The sequence below is a fragment of the Amblyomma maculatum genome, chromosome 10 (assembly GCF_055883805.1).
Source record: "Amblyomma maculatum isolate TAMU_Amacu chromosome 10, ASM5588380v1, whole genome shotgun sequence".
NCBI classification, from domain to species: Eukaryota; Metazoa; Arthropoda; class Arachnida; order Ixodida; family Ixodidae; genus Amblyomma; species Amblyomma maculatum.
This window is the reverse complement of record NC_139353.1, coordinates 135,706,986-135,728,173: the sequence shown is the minus strand read 5'-3', so window position 1 is coordinate 135,728,173 and position 21,188 is coordinate 135,706,986. Positions and strand designations below refer to the sequence as shown.

At 47.5% G+C, this 21,188-nt stretch overlaps 1 long non-coding RNA gene across 1 annotated transcript; it reads left to right on the top strand.

Annotated features, from left to right (window-relative positions):
* The first annotated feature begins 361 nt into the window (after positions 1-361).
* On the top strand, positions 362-8,204 carry LOC146177513 (uncharacterized). The gene is made up of 3 exons (XR_014701042.1): positions 362-479; positions 2,577-2,782; positions 7,698-8,204. It is a non-coding gene; the product is annotated as an uncharacterized LOC146177513 (long non-coding RNA).
* Positions 8,205-21,188: the final 12,984 nt, after the last annotated feature.

Below are 21,188 nucleotides of genomic sequence, written 5' to 3'. Positions count from 1 at the left end.
GATTGAAATATTCCACTCGAATGAGCACTATTGTATGAAAGCATTTTCGTTGGTTAGCAAACTATTCGTAGTAGAACACAGCATTCACAAAATACAACTTGAACAGGTTTGGGTGTTGTAAACAAAACAGCTAGGCGCCTTTCCAGGGCGACGACGAGCTTCGCTGCTGGCACAGAGCCCTACAGAGATGAGCAGCAGCAGCAGCGCATCGTTCAAGATTGGTTCAGGTCCTGTCATCTAGGAAACGCTTGCTAAACGGAGGGTACTGAACCGAGACCATCGAGCTGCTGAAAAAGCGATCACTAAAAAGCTCGAAGGATGACGCGACAATCGCTTAACCGGCACGACGGCGACAGTTTTATTTTGTTTCAAAGAGGGCGCTCCGTTCTTTCGTCCATCCAACGGCCACTCGTTCGCTCGGCTCGACGTTCGGTGGCACCGCGCACGGAAAATGCTTCTTTCTTCAAGAAATATGCCATGTAAGTTTTCAAATTTTTTCCTTCAGATTTCATAAAGCGTTTGTGTATATTGGAGCAAAATATTAGCCTCTTAGATTGAGCATTTTTTAAATTACAAGCGTTGTCTAACATTTCATTGTTGCTGCAGGCTGCGTAAGCCATGTGCTAGGGAGATTTGTCTTCTTTTAGCATATTTCTTACGTTGTTCACTTTTCAAAAGTGGTTTTTAAGTGTGCGCGACTTGATCCCGATCATTTTGCAGCTTATTTCTAGTTAAACCGTTACTGTTTTGCAGAGTACTAATTTCCTAAAGTAAACAACTGCGTGGCATCGTAGCCCTAATAGCCAACTTCGGATATTCACGGCGTTACAGTGGCTGGAACGGCGTATAGCCGTTGCATGGCTCGGCTGCTCGGGTTCCCTCGGGTGACCTCCTCGGGCGGAGTCGGCGGAGTCCGGGCAAAAGCATATTTTCTCGTGTCTGGTGCGATAAAACGCTAACCGCATGATTCGCGCGGCAGCACGATGCGCAGTGCGCTGAGGACCGCTAAAGCATTGCCGCTCGGCGCTGTCGCCCAGGTTCTGGGTTTTCAGTAAATCGCTCACGATGCTGGAACCAGCTCGCGAGGCAGCCAATCACAAATCTTTGGGGTACTCACCTTCGTTTTGTTTTTGTTTTTTGCATGCAAAGTTTGTTTCCCTAGTCCGGTATGAGTGAAAATCCTGCAGACGCTCATTTCGTCTGATCCGTGCATATGCGAGCACATCGAGACGGTTTAGTAAAAGCTTGGTAGGGTAGTATTGCAAAAGAAAAAAGACTAGTGTGGCTAGATATTGCGAATTTTCGAAAGTTGCAGAAAAACGCCACTGCTTTCAATCATGTCTGCATCGCAGTATAGTAGCGCGCCGCTGCGCTTGGACCATTTTTTTTGTGTGTGTGTGTGTGTGTGGGGGGGGGGGGGGCTCGACGTTTTTCAAGAAATTTCATCAGTGTTGCTGTTTAGTGCAAGAAACTGGATATAGCGTAACTGTACTCATTTCCCAAACGAAGAGGCGGCGCTAACAAAGCAATGCTGAAAACGCGTCTCTGTCGCTGAGGTCCTTCGCTCTGTGCGATGTGCACCAGCGTCAGCGACAGGCGTTGGCGTCGTCGTCGCGCGATGCATCGCCAGGGATTGTCGCCTATTTTTTTCCTTCTGTATCGTTGCTTCCGCTGCAATAGATCAGTTGCAAAACCTACAAGTCAGCTTCCCTGTGCGGCAGACATTCCTGCACAATGGCGGCGTAGACCTTAATAGTTGGGTACAGTGCTAGCACATCGCCTGACGGGTAGGGCAATTGCTGCGCCTCTTGCCCATTCGTCACAGTAATTCGCGTGCGCATTGTCGCCCCACTATTACCCTCTCCGGTTAGTGTCCCTTTTCTAAATTTTCTTTCTTCACCCCTAGGGTGACAGTGCTCCCCCCTTTATTCCAGTGTTAAGAATGCCCGAAAACCTTTCTCTGACAATGGCCTGTGCGTGGGGAACTGCATCCCAAGTAGCGTGGACTGTGGTAGATGCATGTACTGCACCTAACTATTATTCCTGAATCAGGTTCTGTCGCCACTGTGCACGAATTCCTGCCTCACAGGGAGGCCGACTTGTAGGTTTTGTAACTGGTCTGTTATAGCATGTCCAGCAGGGCCGGAGCCTTCAGTGTGAGTGATGGGTGGGCTCAGGCAATTTCTGTTCCAGGCCGGGTTCGGGTTTGTAGCATGAGGCCCAGGTCGGGCTCAAATTTTATGACCGTGCACACTTCTAGTCGCGTCGGTTGTGTAGCACACGTTTGGCGCCCGTGCCTGCTTTTAATTTTGTTCTTCGCACCATGACACTTTGCTCCAGCATCAAGACAGCATGAAACATCAGTATGCATTTTCCGGTCGTTATGCTAACTGATCGCCCCATCGCCCTGGCACAGCTATGTTATACCATGTGTAACATAGAGTTGCAGTTAGTCCATTTTTTGAGACAGTTTTCAATTGAAATTATAGATTAACTAAACAGAGAAGAGCCGTGGTATGCTGTTATCATGATTTAGAGGCATCGATTTAATGGAGACTTTCTTTCCTTGCATTTAGGGCTCTTTGCTCTATAACGCCTGCAGTCCAGCTGCTCCACTTGTATCATCGCACTGCTTTTGCACAAGCAATCATATGCCATCAAAGGGGTGCTGCTGCCTGAATGTGAGGCAGACAACATCATCAACATTTTGGTGCTGCAAACCTGTCAACAACTGTGGGAGCCTTGCCATGAAACATGCTGTGTGTAAGGAAACATTGCCTCGGTAGGTATGACACACTGCCTTTGTTTTGCATTATATAAAGGCTTTAAATGCTCTGCTGGCATTTTACTAGCTCAAAACTTACTTGTTCAGAAGTCTTGCCCACCAGTATGCAGAAAATAATATCCTTCATGTCACTGGCAGTGCTTTAATAGCTGGTGCTATATTTCATTGCTTTATTTCAACAGTATGTGACTTTTTCAAGTTGAGGCATGATTGAGTGAACCTGTGGTGTAATATTTCACAATAACAGACATAGCTTGTTGAACTGACGAAGTAGTAGTCATTTGTGTAACATGGGAGTGCAGGTGCTTTCAGTGGTCGAATACTTAGCATACTTGATTATTCTTGCATTACAAGAATTCGCAGGAAGCCTGTATTGAGGTTGCAGAGAAGAAAGCCATTCAGTATTGCTCAGATTATTTGCCTTCCACTCTGCCTTCATTACTGCTGCCTGCATTGTATATTTGTTCATACAGACATGCAGTTACTGACTGCTTGTACATTTCTGGTTGCCTACACTGGCTTCAGCCATGTAGATGCAATATTACTTTGATGTAAACCAGGCTATTTACTTTGCTCAAAGCGACAATTATAAATAATTCTCTCCCCAAGCCACTGAGATTCGCCATTAGCTCCCAACTCGCTTTATTCGCAGCTGCAATGAATTTATTCTGTAACCCTAGAGCAAGACCTTTGCAGAAAGGAGATCATCATGCAATGCTCGTTCAAATTTTGTAAATTTTAGAGAACATTCTGTTTGTTTTTGCATATGCTTCTGCGTTCGGAAAACAGAGCAGACTTGCTTACAGTGCAGGAGGGGTGGGCTGCAAGGCAAAAGGAAATTATTAGTGCAGCTGCTCATTCAGGCGTGCATTCCTTGTGGATTTATTGCTCTTATATATGTGCACCTTTGCCTGCATGCTTGCCAGGGCAGATCACTGCCACCCCATAATGGGTGGCAGTGATCTTGCCGCCTACCCCTCAGGGGGACTGCCATTTTCGAACTACCTGCCCACAACCAACTCACCTCCTGGGCTTCAAATTTGTCATACTCAAGGATGATTTTCTGTGTTTGATGTTACCAGTGACGCCATTTAAGATACACAGTGTGCATCATTGGTCCATTAGTTTCATTTCGGGATGTTGTCACCCCTTATATTCCCTACTCATATTTCTTTTTCTACATCCCCTTGCAACTGCCAAACGAAATAAGACGTATAAAACTGCCAAACTCCCGCAGTCTGTGAATGCTATGTCAAGAACAAAAAAGTTTTTCATGTCTTAATAAAAGTAGAAATGATCCCCCGATTTTTTTTTGATCGTCATTTCTTGTCAGACGGTTTAGTGAACTGCCACATGACCAAGCAAATTGCAACTTTAAGTGCACTGTGGAGTCATGCGTTAGAGCAAGCATATGGATCTTGTGTTGTTTATCTGCTTAACTCCAAATATCCTCCTTTGTCAGACAAGATATTTTTTTAGAAAACTGGATGCGCCAGAAGAAAGCAGATTGGATTCTTAGCAGCATTGTTACTTGTTACACGTGCGTTCCACCCCTGTGTACATGAACTCGGCAGAATTGGGTCGAGTACGTCTGTCGAGTGAAAAATCAGTTGGTGGGTTCATGTATACACAGTCGGGTCGAGCAAAATAGGCGGCGGAGCGGGTCGCGTTAACTCGCTTGCAGGGGGTAGGTTAATTCGTTTGACCCGCTTATCTAAAGGCATGTAGACGCTGTCCAGTCAGGGAGTCTAGTTATGGGGAACTCTGGGATATGAAAAAGCCTCTGGAGCGGCGACGAGCGTCACTCGAAATGAATGCTTTTTAGCGCTCATCAACGATAAAAAATAATCGAAGCTCTCGATAGTAAAAGGCAATGGGATCAAATACGAGTAAGAACTTGCACAATAACTTCGAATCTCGATGCTACGCTCTGCTACGATACTTACTCACTAGAAAGCGAGTTCATGTAGACATAGCCGGATCGAGAATGATGACCCTGCTATTACTCAACGCTGATTCAACCCGGTGCTGTCGAGTTCATGTACACAGGGCTATTGTACTTGTAATTCAAGGTGAACTCTCAGTTCGTTTATTGCACATTAAATTTGAGCGATATTGGTGCTTTTTTGCGTATGTGCTGTTTTGTTCTGCAAACAATACTATTTCTCCAGACACAATCTTATTCTTAATTTGAATACAAAATATTGTCCATTTTTGAAAAAAATATTATTTGTGAGGATGTTAAGAAATTTGATTTTGAAATATATTCACAAAACAGCAATATTTTATAGATACTGAAATATAAAATGTGTGCGAAACAGCTTTTCAGGTAAGGATTAAACTGGTTTTTCAAGGAACTTGTGATAGGGTGAAAGTGAAAAATCACTGTCATGCTAGATGTATCGTTTTTTCACATCACTTTTTCCATAGTCACATCAAGCATTGTATTTTAAGGTGTGCTTAAGCAATGAAAATAATATTTGGCCTGAGATACTCAGGCAGATTACTATTCTCTATACCAACAACTACTATGAATTGGTTTGAAGAAATCAGATGCCCGAGCACCACACCTGGTTCCTGGACATAAAATCACCCATGTATGCCTAACTGAATATAATCTTGCACGTGGAAGGGTGCCGATGGTATGGCCATATGATTAGCTGTGATGAAGGAAAATGCATACCTGGTAGGCTGCTAGCTGATAAGGAAGTACGATATCATTGTACTCAGATCTAGCATAACATTGTTCTGCCTATGCAAAGTAAATTTCTAGTACGTGCTCGATTGCTCATTGCAGGCTGACTGTAATAATTTTAGCTGAACAAGCATGCACTGTATGATTACTAGAACTTCTTGTTGGGCTTGCTCGTATTTATTTATTATAAACTGAAGGCGCCGTAACAATGCACGCACACAAGAAAAGAATGGGACAGAGTTCCACTCACAACTGATTTATTGTGCAGAACAAAGTACCTATATCTCACTGCCGGCACATGCGCAAGGAACACATTCAGCTACATCACATTCAGCATCATGTAGTTTAAGATAAGCTGTGTTCAAGAAATGCTTTCTCAGAGAAAGAGGCTGTGGTATGAGGCATGGGCTTCTTGAACATATCTTAAACTACATGATGCTGAATGGGTTCCTTGCGCATATGCTGGCAGTGACATATATATGTACTTTATTCTGCACAATAAATCAGTTATGAATGGCGCTCTGTCCCGTTCTTCTTTTCTTGTTTGTGTGCATGTTGTTCTGGTGTCTTTAATTTATAATGAGCACTGTATAAAAACTATTCCTTGGTACATTACAAGTAAGGCAATTGTTTATAGTAGAATGCAGCAAGCAATTAAGCTGTGAAAACAAAAAAGCTGGAACTTGAAATGGTACGGTTATCTTGATAATATTGTATGCGTACACATCCTTGAGAATATCTGCGATGTACACATCTCCCTTCAGTAAGCTGATTGAACATAGCTTGAGTGATTCTGTCAGGGCAATTATTTCTTTATTCTGGCCGCAGTAATGTATGCGTGCCTGTAACTGGTGTACTGCAGAAAAATATTTTTTAATGTGTTCTTTAATATCATCCAGTTTTGCATGCTTAGTAATCCATATTGTCTATTGCAGGAATGTTCAAGAATTTTTTTAAAATTGAAAGTTCTGGAGCCTGAACCGTCATATTTTCAGGAACTGTAATTCTAAATGAACACTAAGCCTCCACCTGAAGTTATCGGTTTGCCAGAAGCAGGTTTTTCCTTCCAAATATCTTTCTTTTGTATCTGGAATGGATATTATTTTGCATATATGTTTATCATCCCTACGTCATAAGATGCTACATGCCCTTGCAGGCCCAGAAACCTGTCGCAAAGTGCTCTAAAAGAAGAATGTGTGGCAATAGGCCTTCAGTATATACAGTAGAACCCCTTTATAGTAAAGCCACTGAGGCCAGCGAAAATATTTACTATATCATGGTCTTTACTGTATCAGTGGTCTGTACTGACATGGTCCTGAAAGTGCTGTCTATTAGTTAAATAGGCACTTACTGAACACGTCTTGTTGCTTAATGAAAAAAAAAAACCTAAATACCTTCCATCTCGCTTTTATCATCTCTTTGTGTGATTTTTTGATTATAAAACTTCTCTACATCTTGTGGAAGTACCTCTGAAGCTTGAAGACTTGATTATGAATGCAAACAAGTTCGATTTCATGTAAAAACTAAAGCCTTGCATGAAAATGGTGTTCCTTTTTGCTCTTTCTGTCTTTTAAAAGGCAGTAAATGATAAATTCGCATGGCACTCAAGTGCTGTAAGGCCTTACTCGCTGCACCTCCACTTTCTGCCACCACTGCCTCATGATTTGTACTGCACATTGCAGTGAATGTTGACCCATTTCTTTCCCTTCCCTATTTCTTGCTGGACTTTTACTCCTTTACTTTCTGAATGGAACACGCCGCCTCCTTGCTATGTTTGTAGACAGCTTTACTTTTTCTTCTTCGCGCTGCCCGCTTTCCCCGACTGCTCCAAGGCTTTTGTAAAGTAGGCTTCTTCTGACTGCTGCTGCGGCTAGTAGTAAAGCCACCTAAACGAACACTTGGGGTTATTGTTCTGTTTTCAAATACAAAAAGTCTTGGCCTCGCGACTCTAGGTAGTGCGCGGGAGTCGTCGCCATGGCCAGAAGCACTTTAACTGATTTTTACCAAAAACATCTTTACTACAAAGGGGGAAAATGTGCAGTTGCCTATGGAAGATGAACTGGGACTTCAGTTTCAGTTATATCAGAAGTTTTACTATAGCGGGGTTGTGTTTTTTGTACTCAATCGTATAGAGCACCCAGACTTCATATGTGTTTGGATAAGTGTTGAGAAGGTGAGTTTAGATTTTATGGTGATATATGCTTGTCTTCTGTGCAGATGTCATTTGTAAGACCCACGGGCCAATCTCCTCAACAAACTGTTCCTGAATGGTTGTTTCCTGCGGGGTGCCCAGCTTACTACCTGGGCCATGCGCTTCCCCCGCCCCGTCAACCTCAGCACTTGATCCATTGACCCTTCACTCCCAACTATCATGCTCAACATAGTCCACTGCCATTTTCCATCCATGGTGGACACTGCCCTGGAGTGCACCCATGCTCAGCCTCCTATTCCTGCAACACCTCTCGCACTACAAGGCTATTATAGTACATCAACCCTGCTCAACATGTCCAGCCCCTTCCATCATGACCAATGCACACTGCACCCCATCACCTCTACCTACACTACCTGGTCATGTGCTGCTTAGTGCCCTGTTTCCAATTACACCTACTAGCCTCTCCCATATTAACCCTGTACCCAATGCTTCCTGCATCGCATTTGGACCCTCTGATGTCCTTGTGGCATGTACATGTATATGAGCTCTCAATAAAATGTTTTCGGAAAATATTTTGCTTGCCTTATTTAATTACATGTTTTTATGGCTCCTTAAGGAGATGACATGCAAGGTGGTATTGGAAAATGACTGCATAAGAAAACTACAATTGTCAGAGTGACAGTTAAGCAAATGGCAGCAGTAAGGGCAAGGGTGAAATAATTGCATGGCTAAAGGTGGCTTAACAGTGGCAGTGCCAATGCCTCGTTAGCCAATGAATACTAGTGGCATGCCAATACGTGACACTAGGGGCACGGCCAGCTGATAGCCTATGTTGGCAGTGCCAAGACTGGTGCAATGTTGGCATATAAGTCGGACCAATATATAAAAATGTAGTAATTTCTCAAAAAACCAGTGTTACGCCAATGTTGGTACCAATTTTTGTCGACGTTGGGCCGGGGTTGGTGCGATGTTGGTGTGCTGCCTGGGTGAGTGCCGTCGATTCTTTTCTGGATGGTCGCAGGACACATTTTTTCAGCATGTACGCGCCATTCACGCGTAGTTTGACAAACGAGTTCTTTCGGTCCATCACGACATAATTTCTCGATGACGTGCCCCACTTTCTGCTCGGGGATTTCAATTTTGTTTTAGACACAATGTGCGATATCAGGGGGCCTGGTCAGGGCGCCCCCAATTGTCACGCGAAGGAACTTTGAAAGCTGTTACGATCGTTACTCTTAGAGGACGAGTGGGTCACTCTTCACAGAGACCATTTAGAGGCAACACGAGCCAGGGGTGGGGTCAGAGCACGATCTGAATAGATCGAGTTTAAATCCCCTCTACCATGACAGGTGACTTGCTACAGTGCGAGGTATTACCTTTCCCATCAGGCCTCAAACCAAGTGATCACTTCCCGGTTATGATTATTATGTGATTAGCCCCGGGTCGTGCGAACAGCCCCCTAATGTGGCGCATGAATGCAGCGGTACTGTACAATGAAGAGTGCATTGATGATATAGGCCGAGAGTTGTGCTTGTCTGTGGCCGCAGTTAGTAACGTAACTACTGCTACTTGGGACGCGCTGAACGCACGCTGGCGCGATGTTATTGTACGTGCGGGGAAGGCGCGGCTTGTCCGCATTACGACCATGCTCAATGACATTCTGCGCCGTATGCGCATCGTACGTGGTGGTGAAACGCTTACATTCGCAATGAGCAAATATCTTGAGACGCTGTGCGATCGTTATCACCGCATCCTCGAGGACAGTTCAGGAACATCACTCTCCGCGGGTCCATCCAACGTGTTGCTTGAGGATAGCGCAGACCTCGGACACGCTCGAGCAGTAGTACAGCGCACTAATAGGAAAATGCGCGTGGAGAGCGCCATTTTTGTGCACGTTACTACATCTTCGGAACCCGCGTACAATTCACAACTTGTTTCGCGAGCATTTTGTGGGCCTCGTTTCGTCGCAAGGCCCCGACCAGGCTTAGAACACAGTCTGGTAGAACATGATGACTAAACATGGTTACTTGTGGGGCGTGCTCCACTCATTTGGTTTTCCTGACGAATTAGTTCAGCTCCTACGAGGGCTATACACCAACCTCAGCAGTGAACTAGTACTGATTGGTCAAATTGGCGGCAGCTTTCCGATTACGCGTGCGGTGCGCCAGGGGAGCCCACTCTCACCGGTACTCTTCATGTTTTCGCTCGACCCGCTGCTGCGTAGGTTCGACGCGGACATGGGTATTCGAGGTTTCCCATCAATAGGACAGGAGTCTGTCGTTGTGTCTGCATTCGCGGACGACATATCACTCTTCGTGCGTGAGAGTGACAGTTTCATTGTTTTTTTTTACATCTTTTCGGAATACACAGCTTTATCTAGAGCGCAGCGCAACGCGAAGAAAAGTAAAGCACTCCGCTTCGGTGAGCTCTGGGGCGCTTTAGCCGCCGCCGTACCGTTTGTGGATGCAGTGTGGGTATTTGGATTGTAGTTTGATGAATGTGGGGTTCATCCCCGTAACTGAGACTCAGTTCGCTCGCGAGCAATGCACGCCCTGTCTGAAGCAGCGCGTTACAACCTCACCCTCAATGTTAAAGGCAGTGTAGTCAAGATACTAGCGTGCGCTTTCACCCTTTATGTGCAGCGTATCGCGACAATCCCGCGCCATGTGACGAAGAAACTCGCATCCCTTATACGGACTTTTGTTTTGGATGGCAGGAGAGCGCTACTTGCCCATAACATCCTACACCTTCCGAAGAGCAAAGGAGGCTTTGACCCGCCGGACATCCCCACAGTGGCTCGAGTACTCGCTTTAAGGCTGGTGGAGGGGCTATTGGCTGACGCGTCTTTCCCTGGTGGCTGGCTCAACCTGTACTGGATGAACACGGTGCACCGTGTGCTTACACCCGAACATTATTTAGGTCCACATGCGGACAGACTTTTGCTGTTTTACCGCGAGGTTGCCGAGACAAAGTCGGCTCTTGATGCAGACGTGTCAGACGTTAATGTAGGCGACCTACCAACGATACGCATCAGCGAACTAGTTGCCGTTTGAAGGCTTTGAGCTGATGAGCCATGAGAGACCGCTGTCCCCAAATGGCGATGCCAAATGAAGTTCGAGATTTTGACTTGCTTAGGCGCTGGGGCGTCTCCCCGCGAGACAGCGCCTTGCCAGATTGGGGTTTGTACCCAATGACCACTGTGCCATCTGCGGTGCTTCCCACAGTCTCTCGCTTGTTTTTTTTGGATGTGTAGTTAAAAGAACATGTGGCAGCTCGCATATAGGTTGTATAACGTCCGCATGACCCTAGGCGTCAAGCGCCGGCGTAATCCTTTGGAACACCTTACGTTCACTGCAGTTCTATTTATGTTGAGGCGTCGCAGGGTCCTTGCTGAGGCGCGCCGCACTCCCGTCCGTGCAATTTAGCCAGCCTTGCAGAGGCCGCACCTCGTCATCCGGAAGTGTCTGGAGAGTTAGAAACGGACGGCGAGACGCGGTTCTTGCGGTGCTGGCATACAGGCTTCTATGTTGTAAGGGGGAGCTGACTTGAGATGCCTGTCGTCCTTTATTAGAACCCACCCCCCTTCTTTTGTTTCCACTTTCCCCTCTCTCCGAAATCATGTCTTTAAGTTTATTATGTATATTGTCGCTGGCAACAGGGCAGGACGTGAACGACAAGGCTAAGTTTTAGGAGCAGGCAGCGTTTCAAACGCAGCGCGCAAGCCGACTTTAGTGTCGTCTTCTTCCAGGCGCCGCAAGAACATAGGGACATCAGGTGGCATTACCCCCCTCTTAAAAAAAGAAATCAGAGACGGAGCGCAAGCGATGGGCAATGCAAGCGAAAACAAATATCAGCACATGGACAGAATAGATAACGGAGGCGGGGAAATGTGTCCTACGCTACTACGAAACAAGCGCATAGCACACTACCGCGTGAAATAGGGCTTCATGCGAACTACGTGCACGACCTCGGAGCGTGGTTGGCGACGCGAGGGCTGCACAGTACCCGCTGTAAGAACTTCGTATGTCACTTCCGTGAGATGGCGCAGAACATCGTAAGGTCCGAAGTAACGGGAAACCAGTTTGTCTCAAAAGTTGGGCCAACGCACCGGGGTACACACCTAAACTTTTTCTCCAGAATGGTATGTGACGTGTCCAGGACGGAGGTTGAAGCGGAGTGCATCCGTGCCCTGCTGTTGCTGAATGTGAATGCGGGCAAGTTGACGTGCTTCCTCAGCACGCTGAGGTGGATGATCATCTGTGCAGCTCGGAAGCATGGCATCTAACATCGTTTGAACGGCACGTCCGTAGACTAGGCGAAATGATGTAAAACGCGTTGTCTCTTGGGTTGCCGTGTTGTAGGCATGTGTGATGTAAGGGAGAATCTCATTCCAGCTTTTGTGCTGCGAGTCTATGTACATTGCAATCATGTCGGCGATGGTTTTGTTGAGTCTCTCTGTGAGGCCATTCTTCTGCAGGTGATATGCAGTAGTTTTTCGGTGGCTGCTATGACTACGCTCGAGCACGTTGTGCATGAGCTGTGCCGTAAACGCGGTGAATCGATCCGTGACACTAGGAACGGTGCGCCATGAAGCAACACGATTTGTTGCATGAACTGAGCGATCTCAATTCATGTGCCACGCTGCACTGTCATGGTTTCCGCATACCGTGTGAGATAGTTGGTCGCGACTATAATTCATTTGTTACCCGTCGATGACAGCGGAAATGGGCCCAGATTGGCGATACCGACTTGGTCAAACGGAGTACGAGGTGGATTAATAGGTTGGAGCAAACCCGCCGGCTTGAATGGAGGCACCTTTCGACGTTGACTCTCGCGGCAGCCTCTGGCGTAGAGATGGACGGCGCCAGAAAGTTTAGGCCAATAATAGGCTTGACGAACTCGAGCGAGTGTGCGTGCAAATCCCAAGTGTCCGGAGGTGGGCTCATCGTGCCAACCAAAACGATATCGTCGCGAAGGTCGGCCGGCACGAAGAGTAGGTGCTCTCGGTCATCAGTGCTGGAGTTTTCCTTAAATAAAACGCCATTCCCTAGATGGAATGCAGACAGGTTCCTTCCAAACTGGCGGGGGATGTCAGCAGAGTGATCCTCCATGGGGTCAATGACCTGTCGAAGGTCTTGGTCAGCTCGCTGTCGGGTCATTATGTCTAAGGCATTCACTAGTCAGAGGAACCCTCTGTCATCCGTGACGTTATCGACAAATCCGACCTGTGCCCGCGAGACTGCATTAGCATCTTCTTGCTTCTGAATAGATTTGTACACAATGGAGTAATCAATTCTTTGCGCCCCGATGGGTCGCGGAGATTCCCCAGCCTGCACAAAGAATGGTGGTCAGTAACGGCTTTAAACGCACGTAGAGGTAAGGGCTAAATTGCATAGTTGCTACACAACCACGAGGCGTTCTTTTTCCGTAGTGGAATAATTTGTCTCAGCGTGGGAGAGCATGCGGCTGGCATACGCAATCATCCTTTTCATGTCAGCTTGGTTTTGAATGCGTAGAGCTACAAGGCCGATGTTGCTGGCGTCGGTGTGGACTTCGGTGGCAGCGTCTTCATCAAAGTGCGCCGAGTGGGGGTAGTTTGCAGTCGTCTGCGCAGCTCCGCAAAAACCTGCTGTAGGATCGGCGGCCCACACGAACTGTGTATCATCCCGCTTTAGGCGGGTCAGGGGTGCGACTACCTTGGCAAAGCCGGCGATGAAGCGGCGGTAGTACGGACACATACCTTTACCTTTTATTATTCCTCTCAGAATATGACGAAAAAAATGTAAAAGAAAGAGAGAGGGAGCCCGGACCAGCAAAGCTTTGCCAGGCTCAATCCAATTTAAGATAAAAGAAAAGGAGCTAAACGCCCAAAATAAAAAAAAAATAATTTAGATGAAAAAAAAACATAGAAGTAAAAATGTAAAAAATGTACATAAAAGATACAAAAGGAAACAAAGATCATAACTGCCTAGTTATAATAGATAGATATATGAAATGTAAAAAGGATAAAGAAAGAGAGAAAAAGCGAAAGAAAAGCACAAAAAGATAAAGAAGTCCTGGAAAGAAGGAAGCAAAGAAGAAAATGTCCGTGGGTAGCCAGAAACTGCAAAAGAAGAGAGAACAGAAATATAAAAATTGTGCATTAAGGATTAGCCGATTCGTAAAAAATATAACTTTAAATTGAATATGCGAAACACACTTCAGCCTAGAAAAAATAAATATTGTGAGCCTTCCGTGGATGTTCTTTAATTTGTACATGCCGTGATCTCCCTCTTTCATTTGTACATACCATCATCATCGTCCCGCGGCACCGGCTCCGGCAAGCGCCTGGGTTTTGTCACCGGATTAAAACGCTAGACAAGGCATCGCTGGCCTTGCCGTCCCGACCTTGCAGTCTCAACCTAGCCTTCTTTCACAAGTGGTGGAGGTCGAATTCGATCCCCTTGCTGCCTCTCGCTGGAGCTACGTTCCGGTCGCCGTTTGGCAACTACCACCATAATCATGTCCACCGAGAGCAATCCCGACCCGGCCGGACCCTCTACCTCAGCTGCACCGATGCCTCCGACTCTGCCCACCCGTCAACGCGACCCACCGCTGTTCGCTGGTCGTCGTGACGAAGACGTGGATGACTGGCTTGACACATATGAACGCTGCAGTGCCTATAACCGGTGGGACGATGCTTTAAAATTCCTCAACGTTTCGTTCTATCTAATTGAGGTCGCCAGAAACTGGTTCATTAATCGCGAACCCCACACTACTAACTGGACCACTTTCAAACAGCAATTCCGCCAATACTTCGCCAACCCGGCAGTTCGGACTGAGATCGCGAGAAACAAGCTCGCTTCCCGCCTTCAAGGTCCCGATGAATCATATGCGTCTTACATAGAGGCTGTTCTTGCACTTTGTCGGCGCATTAGTCCCACCATGACGGAACCTGAACGTGTGCACCACGTCTTAAAAGGGATCAATGCTATGGCATATCACACCTTAGTTGCCCAGAATCATTCAAGTGTTGATTCAATTATTACGACCTGTCAACGCCTCGACCAGCTGCAGTCCTCTCGATTACAGCCCGGCTTCGCAACTGGTCCGACCTCTGCTGACCTTGATCTGCGGGCAATGATTCGAGCAATCATCCGCGAGGAGCTTCAAGCCCTCAATCCTTTCTGTCGACATGGCTGCGATCATTCTTCCGCACCTCCTAATGACGCCGTTCTCCGTAACATGATTAAAGAAGAGTTAGCTATCATCAGCCGACCTATGACATCCGAACCTTCTGCAATCCGCCCAGCGCCGACCTACGCGCACGTCGCTGCATCCCCCCCTTCTTTGGTTCCCCCGCCACAACCAACACCAACATACAATCACGTCAATGCAATGGCGATGGCTCAACCTACACAACCCAATTACGTACCTTGGCGTCCCCCCGACCAGTCTGCTATTACTGTGGTATTAGAGGACATATATCCCGCTTCTGTCGTCGCCGCCTCCAGAACGAGCGCCGTGGTTACGACACCTTCGAGTGCGACATGCCTTCAAACTCATATTATCAACGCCGGTCTATTCCAAGCCCACCTCGACGATCCTCCCCACCTCCAGTATCTTCCTCTGAGCCTCGTGGGAACCATGTATCCCGACGCCGGTCCACATCCCCATACCGCCGCTCAGTGTCCCCTCTCCGCCCCGCAACCGTTCTCCCTGTCCGCCATCCGGAAAACTAAGTGTTGCAGTTTCCGGAGGTCAAACTGCACTTTTCGAACTTACTAAAAGTCCTCCTGATCGCCCGTATAACGTGATTGCTGTTATCGCTGAAGGTTTACCGGTTGAAGGTTTGATTGATACAGGGGCTGCAATTTCTGTCATTCACGCTGATTTGTGCTACCGTTTGCGAAAAGTGACAACCCCATATGATGGGCCTGAACTCCGTGGAGCCAATGGCGTCCCTTTGCGCCCTTCAGCGAAGTGCACCGTACGAGTTGTTATCGACGGCATCCGCCATCATGTGCAGTTTGCTGTGCTCTCACCTTGTGCGCACCTCATGATTTTCGGATGGGATTTTTTGTCAACCGCTTCAGCGTTAATTTCTTGTGGTGACCGTGTTATCCATATGACAGACAGCGATTTTTCATCTGACTTTTCTGAACGACATCATCCCCTCGTTGCCGCCGCTGATACTGTTTTGCCTCCTCAGTGCGAAAAACTGCTTACTGTTGTTCCTGACCACATCACTGACGGGGACGTACTCATTGCACCATCATATGGTCATCTTCCACGCGGCATCGCCTTCCCGTCAAGTCTTGTCCGGTTCCACAACGGCTCAGCGACAGTAGTGGCCACTAACACTTCACGTGAATCCCTCGCGCTCCCAAAAGGAACTTCTCTGAATTGTATGGTGCATGTTCAACCTTTTTCCCTGATGGTGCTCACCGCCCCTCCGCCTCAGCAACGTGTTTCGTCACACGTCTCTCTGTTCTCGCAAAGACTATTAATCCTAAACTCCCGCCGAACCAACGCCAAGAACTGTTGACATTGCTTCGACACCACCAAGCCATTTTTGATGCCACTTCCTCACCTCTGGGACGGACTAGTGTTGCGCACCATCGCATCATTACTGAAGGTAATTCTATCATACGCCGACAGCCTTATCGGGTTTCCCTCTCTGAACGAAAAGTAATTGAAGAAAATGTAAAAGACATGCTCCATCGCAATATAATTCGTCCTTCAACAAGCCCATGGTCCTCTCCAGTAGTGCTAGTTAAAAGAAATGACGGCTCGGTACGCTTTTGTGTTGATTACCGCGCGCTCAACAAAATTGCCCGCAAAGATCTATATCCGATGCCGCGAATTGATGACGCCCTTGACTCCCTCCAAGGCTCCGAATATTTCTCGACCTTGGACCTTCGCTCAGGGTATTGGCAAATACCTATGCACGAGGACGACAAATAAAACCGCTTTCGCAACACCCGATGGCCTTTACGAATTTAATGTTATGCCTTTCGGACTTTGTAACGCACCAGCGACATTTGAAAGAGTGATCGACACTGTACTTCGTGGCCTAAAATGGAGAACCTGTTTGTGTTACTGTGACGACATTGTTATCTTTTCGGCAACCTTTAATGACCATCTCACGCGCCTGAATGAAGTCCTCACCTGTCTCGCTTCGGCAGGCCTTCAGCTCAACACCAAGAAGTGCCACTTTGCACAGAAGGAAATTAGAATATTGGGACATCTGGTCAGCCATGACGGCATTCGCCCAGATCCTGAAAAAATAATCGCGGTCTTGAAGTTTGCTCGCCCACAACGGACTACAGATTTGCGCAGTTTCCTCGGCCTCGCGTCCTATTTCCGGCGTTTTATAAGGCATTTCGCAACTATTGCTGCACCACTTCATGAGCTACTAAAAGCACGCAGCCCTTTCGTGTGGACTGAGCAGTGCGAAACTGCTTTTAATGACCTCAAGCACGCCCTCACATCAGATCCTGTTCTTCGCCACTTCAGTGACAGCGCTCCAACTACCCTGCACACCGATGCCAGTGGTCACGGTCTTGGCGCTGTACTTCTGCAGCGTGATGCAACATCGCGTGAGAAAGTGATTGCCTTTGCCAGTCGGACTCTCACTCCAGCTGAGAAAAACTACACCATTACCGAGCAGGAGTGTCTTGCTGTCGTCTGGGCTGTCCAAAAATTTCGCCCTTACCTATACGGTCGGCACTTCACAGTTGTGACCGACCACCATGCTCTTTGCTGGTTGTCTTCACTCAAAAATTTGACAGGCCGACTTGGCCGCTGGATTCTACGCCTGCAAGAATACCATTTCGACGTCACTTATAAATCTGGTCGCCAACACCAAGACGCCGACGCTCTCTCTCGCTGTCCTCTTTCGAAATCCACTTGCTGCTTTTCTTCCCAAATCATTTCCACCCCTGACCAGAGCCGACCATCTCTTTGCCCGGCTTATATCACAACCGTTTGTTTTGACGACTCTGAGAACAAGCACGCTCTCCGCTCACAGTAATTAGCCGATGCCTACTGCCATCCTATCATCGACCGCCTTATCGGCGCTTCGGACCCTCCAAATGCTAGGCTTCGCCGACAGCTTCGCAATTTCAAGCTCGAAGATGGCATCTTACTCCGCTACGTGTATTGCCCTGATGGAACTCGCTGGATTCCAGTCGCGCCGCATGTGCTTCGCCCACGTATACTGGCGGCTCTCCACGATGACGCTACTGCAGGTCACCTTGGTTTTCACAAAACCTACGACCGCGTGAGAAAACGATTCTTTTGGCCTGGCTTATCTTCCACCGTTGCCAAATACGTCGCATCCTGCCCTCTGTGCCAACGTCGCATCGGCTGACTTCTTCGCCCGCTGGCCTTCTACAACCTCTTCCTTGTCCCACCACGCCATTCGACGTAGCCGGCATCGACTTATATGGTCCCCTACCTCTCTCCTATGGGGTAACCATTGGATTATAACAGCTGTCGACCACCTCACACGCTACGCTGAGACAGCACCTGTACCGACTGGTTCCTCTGAAGAAGTAGCAAATTTCTTTTTGCGATCAATTGTATTGCGCCATGGCGCTCCTCGAGTACTCCTAAGTGACCGCGGTACAGCCTTCTTATCGAAAGTCGTTGCCGAAGTTCTTCACGCCTCATCCACCCTTCATAAGACAACCTCAAGCTACCATCCCCAGACTAACGGTCTGACTGAGCGATTTCATCGCACCTTGTCGGACATGATATCAAAGTACATCACACCAGATCATCGAAATTGGGACACTATTCTACCATTCGTCACATTCGCCTATAATACAGCAGTACAGCGAACTACCGGTTACTCTCCATTTTTCCTTGTTTACGACCGTCCTCCCACTACAATTCTCGACGCTTCATTCTTCTCTACGCCCGACTACTCCTCATCAGTACCTACCCATTTTTTATCTCGTGTGGCCAGATGCCGTCATCTTGCCCGCCTCAACACGGCAGCGTGCCAGGAAGTCCGAAAACTCGCTATGATTCTACACATCGAGTGGTCTCTTTTCGTCCTGGTGACGAAATACTGCTTTACACACCATTGCGCAGCCCTGGCTTTAGTGACAAATTCCACCACCGCTACGTAGGTCCCTAGGAGGTCATAAGCCAAACTTCTCCAGTGAACTGCAAAGTGACGCCTGTTGATCCCCCAGCTGATCGACGCCACCGTGGAACTGAAATTGTTCATGTGTCTCGCCTGAAACCGTTTGTGCGCCGCGATGCATCGGTTAGGTAGGAGCGGCCAGGCTGGCCGCTTCCGACCCCCCGGGCAGATTGTGTGAGCCTTCTGTGGATGTTCTTTAATTTGTACATGCCATGATCTTCCTCTTTCATTTGTACATACCATCATCATCGTCCCGCGGCACCGGCTCCGGCACGCGCCTGGGTTTTGTCACCGGATTAAAACGCTAGACAAGGCATCGCTGGCCTTGCCGTCACGACCTTGCCGTCTCAACCTAGCCTTCTTTCACAATATATGTATATAAAGCGGTTACCAAAGTCTGCAATGAAATGAGAAAAAATAGTATTGAAAAATGTCGCGAATACGAAACTAATGGAGGCACAAAGAAACACAAAATATCACGCATAAAATCCTTGACAGGTTGAGAAGACGTCCATTACGATGAAATTATAGAATAAAATTCTGTCCGAATCGGTTGAGAGAAAGCTGCACATTACGTACACACAAAAAAGAAAAATATTGAATTCTGAAATCTGAAAATATAATATACCGGTCTATGGAAAATAATTAAGGCAACTTGAAAATGGGAAATGCGGATAAATGTATACATAAAAATTGGCCACAAAGAGGTGAACAGAGAAAAGAAAAGTAATAGTAATTACATTAGTAAATACCAAATGACTGATTTAAAAGAAAAGAAAATAGAAAAGAAAAAGACAAGAAAAATGTTATACAATACAGCTGATATCAGAAAATAGTCCAGTGCTGCATAAGAGAGAGGAAGAGAGCAGATGCGCTGTAAAGGGCATGCCCATTAAGAGCCTTTGTCGATCTCTTGGGCTCAAGCCTTGGTGAAGGAAGGTGCGTGGTGTCGGTATGTCTCTGCCACAATAAGGCAAATCCGACAGGCGCGAGTGACTCAGACCTCCACAACGTATTCATGTATTGCTCAGGCAAGTGAACACAGTGCCCCATAAGAGCATAGCCGTTCGGCATAAGTGGCTGAAAGCTCCACGCCATAGTGTTGCACCTAAAGGCGAGCATAGCGGGCATGCCCCAAGCACTCATGCTCAACAAAGCAGCACGGAGCCCGCCCCTGAGCAGAGCGTGGTAGGGGGTCTTCAGGACACTCCGCGAGACCCTCACCCCTCCCAAAGTCGGGCTCAAGCACAGGATCAACGGGTCTCCGCTGGTGCTGGTGAACAACAGAAGCAGAAAATAGGCTGCAGCAAATATGCCAGCCACGTCGTGGATAATGTTCAGACAGCTTGTCAGACGAAGCAAACAGAGAAGTTGCAGAACACATTCTGCTAGGAACCCAAACCCAGAAGCCTTTAAAAAACCCCGTTCGTGGCAGGAACGGGAAATTTCGCTACCGCGGCAGTTGTCTCTGGGTGTGGCCTAACACCTGCGGCACTCACAAGATGACCGAGAAACTTCAACTCTTTGTAGCCAAAGTGGCATTTCTCGGGCTTGAGCGTCAAGTCAGCTCCCCGGAGGGCACCTAATAGTGCGTGTAGGCGTTTGAGGTGTTCTTCAAAGGTTTCAGAGTACACGACAACATCGTCGAGATAAACTAAACAGATTTCCTATTTGAGGCCGGCGAGGACGGTGTCCATCATGCACTGAAAAGTAGCCGGCACTGAAAATAAGCCTAAAAGAAGCACTTTAAACTTGTACAGTCCATCTGGGGTGACAAAAGCTGTTTTTTCGCGGTCCCGCTCATCGACCTCAATCTGCCAGTACCCGCTCTTCAAATCAATATAGGAAAAGTACTGGGTGCGATGAAGCTTGTCGAGCGAATCGTCGATACAGGGCAGCGGGTGTACGTCTTTTTTAGCGATGTCGCTTAACCTTCGCTAATCAACACAGAAGCGAAGGGTGCCATCTTCTTTCTTTACCAGCAAGACAGGGGATGACTACGGACTGTTGGAGGGTTGGATGACCCCATCACGAAGAATCTCCTGAACCTAGTCTGAATCGCTTCACGTTCCGTCGTTGAGATGCGGTACAGCTGCTGGCGTAGAGGGCGGTCATCATAGGGAGTAATTATGCGGTACTTCACAAGAGGCGTTTGCCAAATTTTCGATGACGTCACAAAAGAAGCACTCTATTCCAGGATGAGAGAGCGCAGTTCGAGCTGCGGTGGTTCCGAGAGATCTGTTCTAATATCAAGATGATCGAGGGATGGGAGCACATTTTCAACTTCTCCGAACGTAAAACATTCAGGAACGTCCGCTAAGGAGTTGGCGAATGCGATTGCGGTAGCGCAGAAAAGACGACGGGATTCGTTGGTGAAGTTAGTCTGCAGAAGTTCAGATCGGCCGTTACGGAGGTGGAT